This window comes from Etheostoma spectabile, chromosome 2 (assembly GCF_008692095.1).
Source record: "Etheostoma spectabile isolate EspeVRDwgs_2016 chromosome 2, UIUC_Espe_1.0, whole genome shotgun sequence".
NCBI lineage: Eukaryota > Metazoa > Chordata > Actinopteri > Perciformes > Percidae > Etheostoma > Etheostoma spectabile.
This window is the reverse complement of record NC_045734.1, coordinates 9,721,812-9,742,210: the sequence shown is the minus strand read 5'-3', so window position 1 is coordinate 9,742,210 and position 20,399 is coordinate 9,721,812. Positions and strand designations below refer to the sequence as shown.

The 20,399-nt window shown below is 39.2% G+C and overlaps 1 protein-coding gene across 2 annotated transcripts in view; it reads right to left on the bottom strand.

The window, feature by feature from the left end:
- inpp4b (inositol polyphosphate-4-phosphatase type II B) overlaps nt 1-20,399 on the bottom strand; it is a 244,533-nt gene that overhangs the window by 171,939 nt on the left and 52,195 nt on the right. The gene's annotated exons all lie outside the window — the stretch shown is intronic.

Below are 20,399 nucleotides of genomic sequence, written 5' to 3'. Positions count from 1 at the left end.
AAGCCAAGTATCGATCTATTATTATACACAGTATGTGTTGGTCATTTTGTCAGCTGGACAATCCCAATTTGCAGCAATAAAATTAATGAGATGAACAAAGAGAATTGTATCTTTTTAGATGAAACGGATGTTGACAAAGTTTCCTTTTGAGGCCATAATTTGAAAATGGGAATAAATGATAAAATAATTGCAATACATGGCAGATTATTGCAATGCGTTTAAAATCGCAATTATATCATATCGTGACATAAGTATTGTGATAATATTGTATCGTGGCGATTCCTACCCCTAGTAGTTCCTGTTTTATTACCGTATGTTTCTCTAATCCTGTGTTTGTTTCTCCAATTAACAAGGGGTGAAACGTGAGTCTAACAAAAAGCATGATGTTGATTTGTACATGTTAATAAAGGTAATCTTTTATGCCTTTATAATGACCATAGATTTATTCAGTGTTTAAACCTCATGTTGTTCTCAGGGTCAAATCGAATAGTTTTCCTATGTCAATGTTCTTTTTAACTACCCAAAATAACATGACTGATCCCACACAACGCTCTTTGGCAAGTAGAAATCTTTACTTTCATGATTTTGGGGTGTCTAATTAAATTTTACAGCATTTGAAAAAGAACTGAAGTGGTTTTGAAATAGTATTGAGAAAAAGTTTACATATTCCAGTCTGTGATTATCCATCATCCATTTCATTTTAATCTAAATAATTCCTAATATCTGCTTTTCTATCTCACACATTAGGTATAATTTCCTATAAATGAGGTTTATTGACCATAAATTCCAAAAATAACTGTAAAACTAAAGTAAATAAATGTTATGGAGTGTTGAAAACGTCCAAAAAAGTGACCAACATTCAAAAAAAGCATCACAAGTGTTGAAAAAGGGACAAATACGTAAGAAAAAGTTAAAAACATTGATAAAAGTGTCAAAAAAGTGTTAATTTTCAATTTTGATGGGAAGACATGGGAAGGGTTATTTGTAATTTCACAAACTAGACAGGTTTGGGTTGTGTTTTGGAGGTTGGAAACTGCCTAGTCACACCACTGTGATATCAAACCTCTTCCAGGAAAATCTTCAAATATTTATAATCATCCTAAGAGATGTTTCAGCAATTTTTGCTCCTCTTTAAAAGTTAACAATGTAAATGCAATTAGATAAATCCCAAATGGACCAAATTAATAATGCCAGCTTTTTAAATTATTAAACCTTAAGTGCTTTTGCCAAATACATTTCTTGTATAATACACATCAACAAAACAAGAAAAACACAAATTAATCTTTGAAGAATACTTAAAGAATCAATGTTGGAAAAGATTGTATCACTCTGACAGCGCCCAAACTGGAAGGATAAATCAGTGGGGAGACAGAAAGAGCAGCGCTCACCCCTTCCTCATTCCCACTAGTAAAATGCCCAGGATTAGCGACATTGTTTCTAGTATTCATGTTAAATGGTAACGTCTATGCCACTCCGTTATTTATATTACAACAGTAGGCTGTCTGTTATCTAATAAAAGATAATGAGTTTACCCTAACCAGTCACATGCTAGGGAAAGTGATTGGTTAGGCCAGTCACTTGTTCTACTCTGATGTCAATTTCCTCACTGATAGACTGTTAACATAGAACCAGAGTACAGTTTCCATGAGTTACCAAAGTGTATAAAGATCAGCAACAAAAAATTAAATAAAGTAGTTACACGTTTGAGGAGGTTAGATATAAGCTTAAAGATAGATAGATAAAATGAGTGGATAATGGATATACTTCTCTTGAATTAAAAGGCTACAGGGCTATTGGAGGCCAGATGACAGGGCTTGGTTAAAAGGGCCAACAGAGCCCAGAGGAGTGTTTATTCCACAAGTTAACACTAAAAGGTAGAAATTGTGGAAAAAGCAAAAGAACACCAGGTATATGCACATTTTTGAGCAGAGAAAATGGCCGAAGAATTAGCCTTAAAATGTAGAATATGTTGAGAATTGACATGCAGCATAGCTGTTTGAGAGACAAAGTTGAAATCCAACACATGGCTGCAGATGTTGCAGCACCTATCGAAAATGAGTGGCCTGAGTACTGCTGAATATTTCATTTAAGAGATTTAATGGGGCATAAAAGAGGAGCAAGGACCAGCAATAATGGGACGAACCATAAGCCAAATCTTGGAGCTAAAATACATCTCGGCCGGGAGCTGGATTTATATTTTTGTACTGGCAGATGCTGCAATCTGATTAATGTGCAATAGATGATATTCTCCAGGATCCTTGTCCATGATCTGCTGATCATCTCAGAATTGGACATTATTGACATTGCAGATTGCAGTATAGCACTAGTTAGCAATTATAATATATATATATATATATATATATATATATAAAATCAGGATAAAACAGCCAGCTGGTTAATGGCACCCAGGAAGAAGGGCTGATTTGTGAAAATGGTGACAAGAAAATGAGGAGTGTCCAAAGCGTGGGTAAGCAGAAATGGCAGAGGCTGCAAATGTCAATTTGCCATGTAGGGGAGAAAAAACAACCCTCTTAAAAGGCTCACATAATTCAGCCTTTAACAGTAGGTTGAAATGTACAAATCAAGAGCAACATGGCAGGTGCATGCTTGGGGGTCAAGTATTCCAAGTCCACGCTGGCAGAGATCAACACACACACACACACGATTTATGAGTGTCTAAAGAACAATTGAAAATGAGGCAGTGAACCATGTACGACAGGTCTATGGGGATGAGTCTGTGGCTACTCCGGCACAGTGTAGCTACCATAACTCTGAAAGATGGAGGGTATGGCTAGAGGGCCCGTGCTCTCTGTGTGTGTGTGTGTGTGTGTGTGTGTGTGTGTGTGTTGTTTTGTCTATTAAGGCTAGCTGTGAAAGTGCAGTATTGGTTTCTGTGCATCAATGTTTGCACATTGTGCGGTCTTTGGGATAATTTTAAAACTCTTCAAGCCATTTTTTCTTATAATTTCATAACTTTTAAATCCGGTTACTAGGTCCCACCAAAGTCCGGAGTTTCCCTTTCACACATGTTGCACACAACAAGAGATCGTCTGTCTGTGACATACTCAGATTTACACTAGGGGTGGCGCTGGGTAGAGTGTGCAGCACACAGGAGATGGCGCAGATTACACTGAGTCATGCTTTTATAATTTGGTCATAGATAACCAGGTCTCTTGCTGTTCCTTGAATTTGTACCTGCAATTTGAAATTTACCAACAGAAGTTAATAGAGACGCGGTATCGCCTCCGATACTGCCTAAAACACTGGTATCGGGAAGTACTGGAGTTTATGCACCAATCCGATACCACGTACTAAAGCCCTAAAGAAAATCTACGTTAAAGTAGTTTATTTATGTTCTTTTTTGGTTATATCTGACTTCTGCGGCGTTGATTGTTTGTGTTTTTTCATGTTTCACAAAGAGCCAGATCAAAAGGTAGAAATCATATCCATACAGAGATAGTAGTATACAGTTGTTAAAACATAATTTAAAAAAGGACACACTGGTATCGGATCAGTACTCGGTATCAGCCAATACGCAAGTTCAGGTATCACAATCGGTATCGGGAAGCAAAAAATGGTGTCGGACTATCTCTAGAGGTTATCAATCTTGTTGTCAGACATTTTTGTTGCCGTCTTAACGTAAATAACTCTCCATTAACCTTGGGGAGCAGGAAGGGTAAAGAGCGGTTGAATTCTGAGCCAAATGATTCAGACAGTTTGGTTTTCACATACAGTTGTGCCGGGTAATGTCTAGATCATTTCAGGTTTGCAGTGCATACGTGTAAGGGGGGGGCTTTATATTATCAAAGTCGCAGACAGTGCAGCTCAGTGCTGCCATATGTAAGGCTTTCATAGCCTAGATAACCAAACTGTGAGCCTCTTAGTGCATAAACGTTGGTCTAAATAAAGATCTATTGTTTGGTAGCAGATACGGTTTAAACCTTTGCAGTTCGGGGACAACATGTAAGGTAGACAAGTCCAAGAACTTACAGCTGGTCTAGGTTACTACATTTATTAATAAATAAATAGTTCAAGCGTGACTTCTCCATTTAGCTGGGTAGGTGAGGAGTATCAGACTTGCAGTCCTATTCTCTCACAAATGGATGACAATGACATTTACAATCAGCAGAGAAAGTAAGCCTGTTTGTTTCTGACTACAGGCTCTCACATGCTCAGGTTTAAGAAAAGAGTCCATGAGGGTGTTACTTTTGTCCACAGATCATGTCTCATCTGTTCTGCTGCCCCACTAACCAAGCAGTAAGGCTGGCTTACTAGTATGGTATAAATCCACAGAAGCGGTGACAGAAAAGCATCCCTGGAGTTGTTAGTTTTAGTGTCAAAGACATTTCACAGGTGCTTGCCAACACGCACACTCTCAATCCCCTCATTATGTCTCCATGCAGTAACAGAGTCATCTCTTTGCCCTAATCCCACCAAGGACAAGGTTGCAACTGTGATGTGCCCTCTCTTTTTGCCAAAGCTCAAAGAATCTACATGAGTAAAAATATACTGTAAGGCACCTTAGATTAAATTAGATTGAGAGAGAACAGCTACACTTCCAATTTTACTGAAGTCCTGGGAGATCCATTGTCCAATGTTTCAGTTATCCTGTATTAGGTGAAGAGCCTAACCCAACTGGAATAGTGGACCACTGGGACAATTTTGCTGCCAGTCCTTGACATCTATAAAAGAAGTGGTGTGCGACCACAGCTTTTGCTCTGCACATTGCAGCGCATACTCTGTGGTTCTGTGTTGGCTGGCAATTATTTACACCACTGCCCCATGTGTAAATAGTTACAATGAAAAATACAGTAAGATATGTTTCCAGTTTACAGTATTCAATCAAACTGCATAAAACAGCCTTCGTAAAGGGTGTAAAATCCTCAGAGGGTGATTAAATGGGTGCCGTTGACACTCAAAACTGTAGTCTGTGCTGCTTGACTATTATTGACACCACTGCACCTCTCTCGCCACTTTGTTGCAGTTAGGTTTATGCGATTCACCAAAAAAACAACAACAAAAAAACACAAAAACACTACCCTTATGTGGAGCCTGACCAGCCATACTGGACCATTACAAAAATAGAGCACACAGTCTTATGAATAGCATTCCACCAATACTACACTTTATATATTGGAAATGCTTTAAGTGGAATGCTTTAGTAGTAATATATTTCTATATTTTATTGAGATTATTATTAGATTGAGTCTCATTTTTTTTTTAACCAAAGTAAAAAAAAAAAAAAGTTAATTCCACCTGGAAAGCTTTAGTTTTGGCGTTAGCAACACACGCTGAGGTTAGGACAGTAAGCTAATTGGCGTGCAGTCCGTCACACTATTGATCGTTAGTGAAACACTGAAGCTGAGAGGCCAGCCTGCAGGTTTCAGTTCAGCTACAACAGCAATGGAGAGACAGTTGTTTAGTGTATATGACATGGACAGTGCATTGGCATTGCTCTACCGTTTTAGGTTATGTGAATAGAAACACATCAAATATGCTAACACACATTCAACAGCATTAACCAGATGTGCCAATGAAGGACAAGGGAAAAGCAAACTGTATTTTTCTGCTATAATGTAGCTACACTTTAAAAAAACAACAAAAAACAACAACAAAAAACATTTTAACCACAATGAACTTGTTATCTCCACCATATTTTTATTAACCTAAATTAAATTTACAACAAAAATGATTTTCTTTACAACTTTTTTTTTTTTTACATTTACAAATACTTTATTGGTGAAACTTTCAAGTCATCCTTCTTGTGCTGCCATCATCAGTCAGCATTTCTGTTTTCCGTTTCAAGAAGAAGAACAACACTCCAGGGATACACAATGCACTTAAAGGAACCTAGCATGTGTGTATTGTCCCGGTTGTTTGTTTACCTGTGTGGGTTTTTATTGTTAGTAACACGCAAATCCTGTTATACTTCCTCTTTTTTCTTGAAGAAATTAAAATTTCAAGACCCCAAATCACTAGGATTTGGATGATCATTAGGTTGTGAATGTAACCCAGGCTTGATAAAAGGTAAGCACGTTCTATGCACATGCGGGATCAGATGCACTTTGCAGACCCAGTTTCTGATCTTGTGCCTCTCGGATCAGTAAGTGCTCTGTAAGTTGAGGGAGGGCTTGCCCTCCCGCATGGACATATTTATGTCAAGTACACAGTATTCCCCTCATTTCTGCTCTGTATTTCACCAAAACCTCTTTAGAGCCATGAACTAGGCCAGCTATTGTTGTTCCCCTCACCTCCTTTTAGGAACTGCAGTTATATTATTTGCGCTTCCTTTCACTGTTACAGAAGCTACAAAATAAAAAATAAAATAAATTCTCCTTCTGGATGTCATTACCTGTAACCCTCAAGAGGTCCTGGAAATGGGCTCTAGAATACAAAGTACAAGGGTTTTGATCCAGTGGATTGCTTGTGTATTCCAGAACATGGCCTTTGGTAAACATAAATAAAACAATTATAGAAACATGTTCATGAGTTTCTTCTTTATTTGATATTTTTATGTAAAACACTACAAATGGTTGTATGAAAAGAACTACAAATTTAAAGGTGAGGCCTATATTACACATACTCATGCTATTATTAATGCGTGGATTACTATATGCTGGATGGACTATATGCTTAACATCTTCCACCTCCCACCCACCTGAATTAATTTTTTTCTCCGATTCAGAAACCCGGATGGATGTGTGACTGGCCCTCGGCAGTCCCTGCAAGCTCCATTGCTTTTTAAATGATGTATTGTATTGATGTAGACGATTTAGCTTACTTCAATGATTTGGTTATTTAAAAATCCGATTTGCCGATATATCGGTCGATATACAGTATATAAAAAAAGAAAGAAAAAAGAAATCTAGAAACGCGTTACAAAACAAACATATTTCCCTAACATTAGTTATTTGTAGTTATTTATGAGTTCTCACTAAATAATATTATAATGTGTGTTACTGTCACAACAGAACAGAGGAACATCAAAATATATTAAAGTTCTAAAATGTATAAAAATACAAACTTAAGATATGAAGCCTAAAGTCTTTGAACAAAAACACATTAACAAAAGGAAATAATCAGTGTTTCCAACAGAATCCTTCAGATGTTAATCGGCAAACTTCAGACGGGCATGTGTATATGTGCTTTCTTGAGCAGGGGGACCTTGCAGGCGCTGCAGGATTTCAGTCCTTTACGGCGTAGTGTGTTATCAATTGTTTCCTTGGTGACTATGATCCCAGCTGCCTTGAGATCATTGACAAGATCCTCCCGTGTAGCTCTGGGCTGATTCCTCACTGTTCTCATGATCATTGCAACTCTGCGAGGTGAGCTCTTGCACGGAGCCCAGGCCGAGGGAGATTGAGATTGTTCCTTCCATTTGCGATTAATCGCACCAACTGTTCTTCCTTCTCACCACGCTGCTTGGCAATGGTCTTGTAGCCCATTCCAGACTTGTGTAGGTCTACAATCTTCTCCCTGACATCCTTGGAGAGCTCTTTGGTCTTGGCCATGGTGGAGAGTTTGGAATATGATTGATTGATTGCTTCTGTGGACAGGTGTCTTTTATACAGGTAACAAACTGAGATTAGGAGCACTCCCTTTAAGAGTGTGCTCCTAATCTCAGCTCGTTACCTGTATAAAAGACACTTGGGAGCCATAAATCTTTCTGATTGAGAGGGGGTCAAATACCTATTTCCCTCATTAAAATGCAAATCAATTTATAACATTTTTGACATGAGTTTTTCTGGATTTTCTTTTTTATTCTGTCTCCTACTGTTCACATATATCTACCATTAAAATTGTATCAGTCAGTGGGCAAAGGTACAAAATCAGCAGGGGATCAAATACTTTTTTCCCCCTCACTGTATTGGCCAGTATTATATTGGTCGGTCTCTCTCTCTCACTCTCTAACTCACTTCCGCAAAGATACATCAGTGTATCCTCGATTTTAACTCCTCGGAGGAGGCTCCTTGATGCTCTATCATTGCTCCGTGATGTGCATTTTAGGAATCTGGCTAATCCAAACAAAATCCCGGGATGGGACAACTACTTTAAACCAATCCCAATTGTCTTGGGGAATGCTAAGCGCAAGACGGAACCAAGCTGCCACAGCAAAATAGCCTCGGGGAAAGAACTTGTTTTCACGGAACATGTTTACGTTAAAAGGTGGTTTTAGTCATTGGACAGAAAGTCTAGCTAGCTGCCTCCATTTACCCTGCAGAGATCTGAGAACCAGTTAACCATAGTCCTCAGGAATCTACCGGAGTTTAAAAACTACAAACACAAAGAAAGGAATTTGCCAGCACCAAGACAGCAGCAGAGTGCACTCGAAAAAATAAGACTGGAGAAAAAGGTGCTTGTGTTGCCTGCAGGTCGGGCTTTCCTAATGGAGCATGAATCTGCTGAGGTATGAGTGAGTTACTAGCAGATGGTGTGATCAGAGCACCATGGAGACCATTCAGAGTTGGTGTGGCCATGGGGAACCTAGATGGAGGATAATCACATTTAAGATTTTGCAGCATTTAATGTGTCATGGTAGTGTTAGAAGAGCCAAGTGACAATAAATAATTTTACCCAGCCAATGCTAATCTCAGAGGAACATCAAGGATGAGAGTCTGTCACCCAGATTAAATAACAAATACCAGAATGTTATAAATTAATTGAAATTCAAGTAGAGGAAAAAGAAACAAACTGTTGCTTTGTCTGTGTCTTGTCCTCTTTCAGACCTTCACCTCCTCAAGTCTCCTTTGTTATAACGGCTATGCATCCAGGCATAAAATAATTTGAAGCGGTATAAAAACGGTCGGTTTGCCACCATGCCACAGCAGACAATGACAAATCTATAATTGGTGGCCCTGGAGACACCTACTGTAGCATCACAGAAGCGGTTTTGAGAACTTTGCCAGGTGTTTATATGACTGGGGCCAGATTTTCAGTTTAAAAATGGGTGTGGTCCGAGTAACAACCTTGACAACATCAAAATAAAGGCCAAGTTAAAAAATGGGTGTGGTCTGAGGAAGGGCGCCAGAAGTAGGGGGGGTAAATAGTCAACTTCCATGGCGTTCCACTTCTGAGATGGCTCCGATGCTTCAGGAAATTCCACCGGATGCGTGTCTTGTCACCAATGTCCATTTCCTTCCGCTTTCTTTATGTTGGAATTTTAAACTATGCTTAACTGCTCCTCAGATCTCTGCAGGGTAAATCCAGACAGCTAGCTACACTGTCTGTCCAATCAACTAAAACACAAGCATGTTTTTCTCCTATCCCGGAATGCTTTGTGGACCAGCCAGACACTCCTCTGCAGTGTGTAGAAGATGGTCTGGCAAAGCAAGACTAGGGGGTATGAAAGGGCCCCCCCCCCTTTTCAACTCTGGCACAATTTGATGTGATCCCCTCACAAGATGGTTAATGGACCGCAATTATATAGCACTTTACTAGTTTTAATGACCACACACACACACACACACACACACACACACACACACACACCTGCTCATCAGATAAACATTCACAGACCAATGGCGCAGTATCGGGAACAATTTGGGGTTCAGTGTCTTGCCCAATGACACTGACATGTAGACTGCAGTGGCCAGGGATCAAACCACCAACCTCGGATGATCTCCAGTTTCTTGATAAATTACTTATTCAGTAATCAATTATGAAATTGCTGCTGTTTATTAAAACGATTCAGCATTTGTTTCAATACTGTCTTACATGCTTAACAGAGTGCAGGGCTAAACCTATTACCACTACCAGAAAGCATAAAAATCCCACCAATTGTAGGGACGCCATTGTAGTTGCCTTAAAGTCTTACAGTGGTTTATTTTCTCGCTGTATGTAATTTGGTTGTGACAGTGCTCGCACACTCTTGAAGTGTACTCGCTCGCAATTCTACACCGACAACTTTGTCAGATCAGAGATTATTTTTTATTTTTGGAAGAGCTACCTTCCATTCTGCGAATGCCCCCAAAATATATTTTTTATCATCCCTGAAGTTTTTCTTTTTCTGTCCACAGGATAGTGGGGGAACTTGAGTTGGAGCCCTGGAGTGGTAACAATTTCTGAGAACAGCCTGAGCCTTTTATAGAGCGGAGATCTGAAAAGTGTAGGTTTGCTAAGTAGAAGCTCCCCAATAACCTGGCAATCTGGTTGTGAGCATTTCTGTTTTTGATGGACAAGTTTCCAATCCATGAAGCAGATATAAACATCTCTGGGCTGCTCTGCTTGTCCCCTCTTTCCTCTAACTATCTTAGAATCCCAAGAAGCTTCATGGCCAGCTAAATAAAGTCCCCTCCAGCATGTTATCAGGTTTACCTCCCAGTATACTGTAGTGTCTCCCCACCACAACTGGCTCCTGTGGATGCACAGAAGAAGCAGCTCGATTGAGCTTCAGATCTGGGAGAACTTCAGCTCCCCGGGGACAGTGATGTGATCAGGCCGCTACATTTCTACAGCAGTCAATCACCCTCGTTCACGGTTCTAAACTGTTTACACCATAAACACTTAAAACCTAACCACTATAGCCTCCGCGATTGAAAGTTTAGTTTTTTGTTTAATTTAAAATTTAAATATGATGCATTATCTATAAATTGCAGGAACGTCTGTCTGTGTGTGTGTGTTCCGCATATCTCTGGAACCGTTATTCCAATGGATTTCAAACTTGACAACTGTCTTGCTATGGGACATGTTTGTCATTGTTTGGATTAGAAATGCAAAAATATTGTTTATATATATATATATATATATATATATATATAAAAAAGAAGTAGTACACATTGGCTTTTGCCGCTCTAGCTGCTGGCCTCTCACCCTAAGGACCAGAGTTAGAGAGCGGCAGAGCTTTGGCAGCTGAAATGGGACATACACCTCAGACCCACAAAAAAGTGCAAAGTAGCACTACTTTGGACTGTCTTTGACTTTGAATAAACAAACACCAATTCCCAAATTTAAGGACGTTTCAGAATCCCACACATGATTTTTCCTTTTTTTAAAGCTCCCAAATTGCATATTTGTTACAAAATGTACAGTACATCCAAAGATCCATTCAGCTCTGAGATACTGTATATTGTCATATAAATTAAGTATATTTCTTATTACTCCCCATTCTCTTGTTACCTTGAGGTATAAACTTGGAGAAAATGATACTACATTGCACAATTGGTTGTGCCTATATGATGCAGCCCTGGTGGCATATATTGTGCTTTAAAAGGCACTATTTTAGTTTCAGCATGCAGGTCGCATCCATCACTACATCATCCGCTGTGATGTCCATACTTGTTTCTACTATATGCCTAACTGATTCTATGTGACAGAGAAAGCCTTCTATTGAGCTGCAATTTTTCAATAGACATCAGTAAGGCTGGCTTTAATAATGTAATATGGTGTTAATAAATTGCATGTGTTTTGTAAGCCAAGAGCGCGCGTGTATTTGTTTCATAATGGAAACCCAAGTTGAAACAATGTTAAGAAGTCCTTTAGTTTAGTTGTGAAAAATAGATTAAGACAAGGAAAACCCATCCATAGTAGCATCTGTTATTGTCTTGATCCTGCTCTTGTAAACCTTATCAATTTAACAAAGAATGTCAGCAGGGGAAAAATAAATAAATGAGGAAATAGAAAAGAAAAGGCATAAAAAAGGACTTAAGTAAAACTGTGTTTCTACCTGAGGGGAAACAATGACAAACAATTTGTTTTCAATCAGGAAAAAGGACCACATTGTCCTGGACTTCCTGTCCTTATGCCTCTCCATTCCTCTCGGTCAAACACACACAGAAGGACTAGTCTGTTTCTGGAGGGCAAGAAATCCTATTACTTTTGAAACCACCTCAGTGGTACCAAATGACAGTCCAGCTGGGTGCTTGATTGCTCGACAACTGGCACGGATACAGAAGCAGCTAGTCACGCTACTTTATGCTGTTGGAACTTTTACTCTGTGGCTGCAGACTGTGTTCCTGCACTACCTCATGCAGTTTCTATCATTCATTTGTGGTGTCAAGATTCAAAGTACTAATATTCAAAATCCACTATCCACAAAGCACGAACTGGGATATATCAAGTACTCGCATTCACAATATATACAACATAAACCTGATCTTTAGTTTATAAAGAATGTATGTTACAGCTCAGATTTAACATAAATGTTACATTGTGTGACAAAATAGTACTGTGATATAATTAAATGCAACAATAAAATTAATGAATCTTCACACATTTAATTCAATTTCTTTCATGGATAAGAATATCCAAGATACAAAGAGAAGGATAATTACTTTTAAAGGCCAAGGTTATCTGTAACTACCTTATATAATAGATACAAACTCAAGCTGCTCTCCGCAAATTATTTCTGATAGGATTTTTTTTTTTATTTAACCTTTATTTAATCAGGTTAGTCTCATTGAGATCTTCTTCAAGAGAGACCTGGCCAAGATAGCACAACAAATTAGTTACATGTAACAAAAATTTTAAACAACAAAACAAACACAAAAGCACCACACAAGTTCTGACTGCACAAATCTATTCTTCCATTTCCTTAGCCATTTTGTTTCACATTACCAATGTCCCCTACTACTAAAATCTATTTTTCTCTGTCAACCACTATCTCTGTCTCCCTACCTTACACTTTGATTCCTCTTTTGTTCTACCCTTGCTTTCCAGTCAGAACAAGATTTTGCAGGTCTAGCTCAGCCAAGCTCAGCCTGAAGGCCAGGAGACTGTGCAGCCTCTGCATCGGCCCACTTCCTAATGACTCCTCCACCCGAGGAAGACTCAAGGGGGGAAAAAAAGAGAAGGGAAGAGGAAGTGGAGAAGATGCACTTGAACATATACAGTGGCTTGCATAAGTTTACACAGCCATGCTAAAGTTGACTAAAAAGAGGAATAAAAAAAAAATTGATCTTAATGCCTTAATTCAAAAAAAAATTAGGAAAATCCAACCTTTTACAGACACCAATTTTATTTTTGAATGAATAATGTATTGTCAATAAATAAATGTTCTTCCTTAAAATACAGGGGGCATAAGTATACACACACCTTTGTTAAAGCTATGTGAAATTCCCATGGGGACAGGCACATTTTTATTTTTAAAAGCCAGTTATGTCATGGATCCAGGATACTATGCATTCTGAAAAAATTCCCTGGGCCTTTGGAATTAAAATAGCCCCACATCGTCACATACCCTTCACTATACATAGAGATAGGCACGGTGTTATTCCAATTAGCCTAATAGCTGGTTTGATTTGCATTGAGAGATGATCTTATGGAAAGTTCCTCATGCCTATAAGAAAATAGGAAAATCAACACTGTACAGGCCCTTTGAGCACCTCTACAGTACTGTATATATTAAATATGAAGAAACTGTTACAGATACCTGTATCTCACTCAAAACACCATGGATGTTTGTTTTTTTCAAGTTTGTATGCATGCGGAAGTAACAGAGACACAAAATAACACTCCAAATCCCAGAAAGTGTTTTTTTCATAATGTGGGCACAATACCTCTATGGTGGTCCTCTTTACTAAGTTAGGTTTATGGTTGTTGTAGCCCCGGTGTGAGCCAAAAATGTCATTATCAAGCATTTTGTGTGAAGTGTGAAACCTCCGCAAGTTGTCAGTCATTATATCAAACCCGCTCCACATGAAAGAAAAAGTTATGACCTGGTTGGATGGAAATTATCTCAATGGGAGCTTGCAGATTTGTCAGGTTTCCAGGCTAGAAATGAGGCAGTTGAGAAACATTAGGCTGCATCCCATGTATTGCATCCCTTCCCATCACATGGGAATCAAGAATACCCCTAAGGAAGTTATTCCAGCTCAATAGCATGTGTACTTCCATCTGAGTCTCCCCAACATTTTGTCAATACTTCCTCAGTTTCCACACTTTGTGAGAAGCTCTCTCTACAGGTAATCCCCTTGAGAATCAATTAGGCGTCAGGACACAGAATGGCATCTGTCACATGCAGTGACTCCAAACAGGTCTTTTAAAGAGGCTGTGTGGTTGGTGGTGGTCTTATCATGGTGGAGCCCACTAACAAGCTAGGTCCATTAATTTCCCCTGGATGGTTTTAATTATTTAGGAGCCTCATACTAAAATTATTTTCCTAATTAAACTGTTTGCTGAGTAAACACACCCCAGTGCACCAAAGCCAAAGAGTTCCTCCTCAGTGTCGTTTGATATGCAAACTGGCCACCAATCTCCAATTTGTTATCACTGTAATTGTGAACATTAGTTGAGGAGTTTACACATGGAAACACTCCTGATCCCTCCAGCTGCCATGTCTTATGTTAAGGGTCAATTTGACCCATTTCTGTTTTTGTCTTGACCAAAATACTGGTTAACCTATTTTTTCCCTTTATGAAATTGTATTACATTTCCTCCTTTAGGGTCATGAACTTGTTCAACAAATCTGTACACACCGATGTGTAGTGGAATGTCTGTTCAGAGTTGGTATACAAAGAGGATGTTGCGAGTCATTTTTACCCACTCATTTACAACTTGCACAGATTCATGTTTGTAATAGTGATGTAGAGGAAAAAGTTTTAGAATCAGAGGATCTTTCAGAGACCGAGTGCAATGCTATTGACGATCCGGATAGTAAATTTTCCTATTATGAAGAGGATTCAGGGGACCAGTCTGCTGTAGTCTCTACGTCAGTTGAAAACAATGGACATCAATCATCCTCAACAGAGGGGACATGGGCATCTAAAGATGGTAACATAAAATGGTCAACACCACCACACCAAAGCCAAGGCATCAAAATGACTTAACACCAAAAGATTTTCTGCCACACTAACTGAACATATTCAGTCAGCATTTCATCTCTTCATATTCCAACCAATAGAGAGAATCATACAGTCTACAATTCAAAGGGAGAAGCAACTGCCAGTCTGTGGAAACAAGAGAGTGGAATGCCAATCTTTCGAGCAACACGGTCTCTGGAGTAATTTCATATAATCTCTCAGGTGTTCCGCAACACCAGAGCTGGTCGACATGAAAGAGACAAACTAGCTGCAATCAGAGATGTATGGGATGGATGGGTCAAAATTCAATCCTGGTCCCTATGTCACTGTAGACAAACGCCTTGTTCCATTCAGGGGGCGCTGTCCCTTCTGACCGTACATGCCCAACAAGCTTGCCGACTATGGCATCAAATTACGGGCATCCTGTGATGCCAAATATAGCTATGCATGGAATATTAAAGTGTACACCAAAAAAATGTTCACTAAATAATTGCTAAATATAGTTTTGGAATTAAAAATGTATTGCATTTTTCTTTTCTAAACGCACATATAATTTAAAACAAATTTCTTATTGGTTTTACTTGATTCTTTGACTGTTTGGAGTGTATTTACACCATACGGGTCATTTTGAACCGTAACATCATCAATGTATTTCTTTTTTTCAACATTATCCAAGGGATAAATCCATCTCTCTTTGGTTGTTTATAATGAAGCCTGAAATGTATTTTAATGACTTTGCACCTTTGTCTAGCGCTTGGTCTACCTTTTTTTTATCATTTTATTATGACTGTAGTAGAGTGGTCTTACTTTTTGTTTTGCAAAGAGGCTGTGAAGCCAGTGTGTCTTGTATGTTAAAAGGGACACACCAACTTCCAACCTCATTTCCAAGCATTAGTTGGAAAGGTGGAATATTGCTGTTGTTAAGTTTACTGGACTGTACTTCTGCCATCTATTACATAATTTGACAACCGTAGATGGTGGGAGAACAATAGCAGTTTAGCTGAAATAAGTTTCATTTTCTTTTCACCACCTAAAAAGGAGACCAGTGACAACTTCGGCTATTGGTGTTGTGAAACACTTTTTAATCAACCATAATGACTTTCTAGAGTGTCACTGGAGAATTACATTGTGGAGTCAAAGTGAGCCTACATGAGACACCACTGGCAAAATGCAACAAAATGAGGCAGTAGCTGAAGCTGCAAAGGGTTGAGCCACTGAGAATTAACTGTGGTAGACAACAGTAACCTAAGTCAAAAAGACTAAAATATATTGCTATGTTTTGTTGGATTCAAAGCACTACACACAAGTGCAGAGGAGTTGCAGGTATGGAATGGTCTTCAAAGATAAACTGAATCAAACAACTAGAACCTTCAGGAAAACAGGGGCAGTTGCTGACTACTTGTGTAACCCATACATACATTATGTGTGACCAACAATGTATTGTTTGATGTGGTTAAATGTCAAACATTTGTAACTGGAATAGGGACTGAAAGAATATATTTGCACTAGTATGCAGTGCCACAACTGTTTGGAGATTTTGTTTAGTTTTTCCTCATGCTAGCCTAGACTGTCTATGTGTGCCTGAAACGGAAAACTCACATTTTTGCAAAAACATCATGGATCACCAGATGCAGGGCAACATCTTTCAAAAAGACTTAAATGAAATATTTGCTACCTTCAAGTATATCAATCAGACTAGTACCCTTGTGGATTTAAAGGCTTGTTTTATTGTTTTAGCCATGTCATTTTTCAAAAGTACCTGTCCACAGTGTTCTGAAACTGCAAAACCCATTGTTGGTAGTTGACAGAGATAATGTATCGAGACCTTTTTCACGCAAACAAAAGTGATGAGCTTGAGCTTCATTTATGGGTGCTTTAGGGACCCCTTCAAAGCAGAGATGGTCTCAGTCATCTTAATGGGGCTCAGGTCTAAGTATGACTTGTGAGACAAAAGATGAAGAACTGGGGAGAGGTCAGGACAAATCATATATCAAATGTCATCTAATTAACCTTAGCTGTCGATTGTAGTTGTACAAGCGTTTTGATCATAGTTCAGCAGTATACACGTTCCAGAAAAGGTTGATCAAGCTTAACATAATTTTTCAGAATATTCTATTTATCCCTGGATACTGTATGATTTGTGGATATTACTGTGTGCAAACCTTACATGCATAGGAATTTGAACTGAATATAACATGATATAAAACACAAGCTGTACATACACAGAGTGCCACACTGCAGCAATAGTATTGAGATAATACTTTGTTCACACACACACACACACACACACACACACACGCACACACACGCACGCACACGCACGCACACGCACACGCACGCACACGCACACACACACGCACACACACGCACGCACACGCAGCTGGATCAGGGTCTTCCTCCACACACTGTGGGAGTGAGTTATTGTTCTCTTGGGAAATAAAGCCTAATTGATAATTACAAAGAGAGCAGACAGGACTAGGAATCGGCCCACACATTCTTTCACCACTACAGAAAATGTGCTCAGCATGCTAAATACAATTGCAATATTCATGCATATTGCAAAAGAAATTTCTGGTTTTATATGCAGCCCAAATTACACTTCAATCCATAGCAGATGGAAAACAATATTGGCAACATTTGCAAAACTATTATTGTGAGAGCACTTGAAGATATGAATGCTGCACAGTAATAAGGAGTTATTGTACTGTGTATTAAGAATAATGGGCTTTTCACACAGGGTGATAGAGTTTGCAGGTTCACTGATTTGAAGTGGCTAGCTTGTTCCTTGTGGTACTCTGCCGGCCACATCTTTTCATTGATTGTTTGCAAGTGACCTGCTGCTACACTTAAATGTGGCTGGCAGACTGCAGTTGTGGCACTCAAAGACATTCACGAAACAGTATATTATTAGGATTTATGCCAAACATTCAACTACTGCACAAACTACAGAGGCGCAATATTTCTAAAACAAATGGTATACCTCCAAAGGCAGCTTTGACAGAAAGGGAGTGGTTTCTGAGAAATGACTAATTGATAATTAATTGAATATTGCCACATCATAGGACTATATGCACTGTATGTATATCCAACTATGATGTATCCTTTATCATCACCGGCTCAGTCCTCTATTTAAGATTAGGTTTTGTGATGAAATATCGTCACAATAAGAAGAAAAAATACTCTATGTCAAGAAAGGTTCCTATCAGAATCATTGTGCATGAACGTTATTGGTTAACAGCAATAAAAACGCCTCTAGTTGGTAACATCTTAACATGTAAAACATTACAATATTACAGGTGGTCTAACTGTTCCACATTCTCTAGGCTAATTTGTACTCATACAGTGCACTGTGACTGCAGTATGCACAATTCACTGACAGATGGTCAATACCGTGAGAAGCAGTGAAAGACTGGTCCCACTGAGGCTTTCCCTAAGGGCCTTTGCAGGGAGTCTGCAGCCATCAGATTAACTGTACCATTTGTTTTTCTTAGAAATATTTGTGGGGTATTATTGTTTTATTTGGTGCACTTGCATTACTTCATAGGATGCCTTGTGGTTTTATGAAACAGATTAGGTCATATAAGTAAGTGACAGAGTTAAAGGCGTGAAGAGAAGGGGAGTGTGATAGTAGATAGCAGGAATATGTGGAGGCGAGTGATGGGATCAATGGATGCAGTTGGATAAATGGGAAGTGAAAGAGAAATTAAGTATCTGTTAGAGGAATGACCACAGTTACCAGTTTATTATAGTAGGCACACCTAGCTAAAACTAATGCAATCTAATACAACAGCACTGTACTAAATCCACCATAGAGTTTAGGTTGTAGCTTGTGGATGTTGTAGTTTATGGTGCTGTTGAAAAGTATTACCTTACACAGAAAGGTGTTCCCATTATTTTGTTTACCCAATTCATATCAATGATGGCATGGCTAAATAACAGAATCGGCTCTATGTGTGACGCAATACAGTTTAACAGCCTTTATAAGATCATTGTATGTTATGTGTTAATCCCATTGTCAAAAAACTTTCCTCTAAAATGTACCAAGGACCAAGTTTTTAAAAAACTGTGCTTAAAGTTAAATTTCTGTATTTCTCAAATTGGACCCACTTCACCATGCATTTGTGTGTCAGTGATTGTGAACAAAAATTGTTGGTCCAGCATTGAGGGCTGCAATTTAACCCGATGGGGCAAATGTGCATCCTCAATTTCAGTCTACTAAAAGTGCCACTGTCAGGCTCAGATTGTTAGCATAAATGTCTGACAACATTTAAAGATGCTTATAGAATTGGGTTGACCAGTCTGGTCCAGCATACCAGGCTAAACCGGTTCGGTTGTATGCTAACTTAAACTGACATTTGTCACTATGGCACCTTCTGGCAAATTATAAAGTAGCCAACATCAGCAACCTGTCCTGATGGCATCACGGCAGTAAATCCAACTTGTATTGCAAGCAGTGTTGGGCAGTAAAGATACTAGTTTCACTTCTCAACAGAATTGCTGTTTTTGAAATCAAATAGCTTTTCAGTGGTTTAGCTCTTTTCATAATCAAGTGACGCTTTTCTTTGGATTTTAAGCTGACAAAAGAGCTGAGCTGAAACAGACCAGGCAAAGACCTAAACCAAAGAGGTTATTATAACCTCACTGCAAGAAAAAAAAAAGTCATGGCTTAGAGGTGCATTACTGCCACCATGTGGACTGGAGTCGCTACACTCTCATAAGGGGCTCTCACTCTCATTAGTCTCACTCGGGAGCGGCTGAGGAAAGTGCACCTAGTGGTAAAATTCCGTACACCGGTACAGCGTTTTGCTTTCTATCAAACCGGTTTGAACATTTTTACACCAGCTCAAAGCTACACGTAACGTAGCTGTATGGGTAGTAGATTAATCTAATGCTAAGTTAGTTAACTAGCACACCCCTGTCCGTCTGCCTCACTCCCTGGCGCTTAGAGACTTCAGTCAGGATGACAGGGGACAAAAGCCCTGGGAACACCGCCACAGCCAGCGACTACAGACACCCGAACCCAGCCAGCACAAACTCCAGGTGCTACCCTGGGTGCTAACAATGCTAATGGCAATAACAGAAAGTTTAATGATCCGTCGGTAAACAGACCATACCAGACCCCAGGCACCCGCATCTGGCTGAAATTGAGCCACAACAGCTGTCATCCGGACATCTCCACCCTGGAGATGTCCCCCGCCACCCACAGCGGCAAAGCAGGTCTCCCAGCAGCGGGGAGTAACGTTACAACAAACCCCTTTCCCCCTGGTGCTGAAAACATCCAAGAAGGGACAGACATGTGAAATATATTGTGACATTGTGGTTTTAGCTGTAAGCCGGTATCCGGTCAGCTACAACCACAAATAAAAACCTATGAAATGATGTGGGGAAAACTGCACCTATTTATTAGAGTGACATGAATAAATGTTACAAAATGCTTCATGAATAATACTTTAATAGATAACCTTGTCTGTGAACAGATACATTTTTATTGGCAATGGTGGTAACAACAAAGACAACTGCCACAATCCCACGCAACTTCACAATGTCATCAAAAGTCTGTGTTTACATCCATTGTTTCGATTGAGAGACATTTAGCGGCAGATACTTACATATTGTACGTTTAACATAGCTCTTCTTGGTCTATCCTTTTAAGTCTGTTTGGTC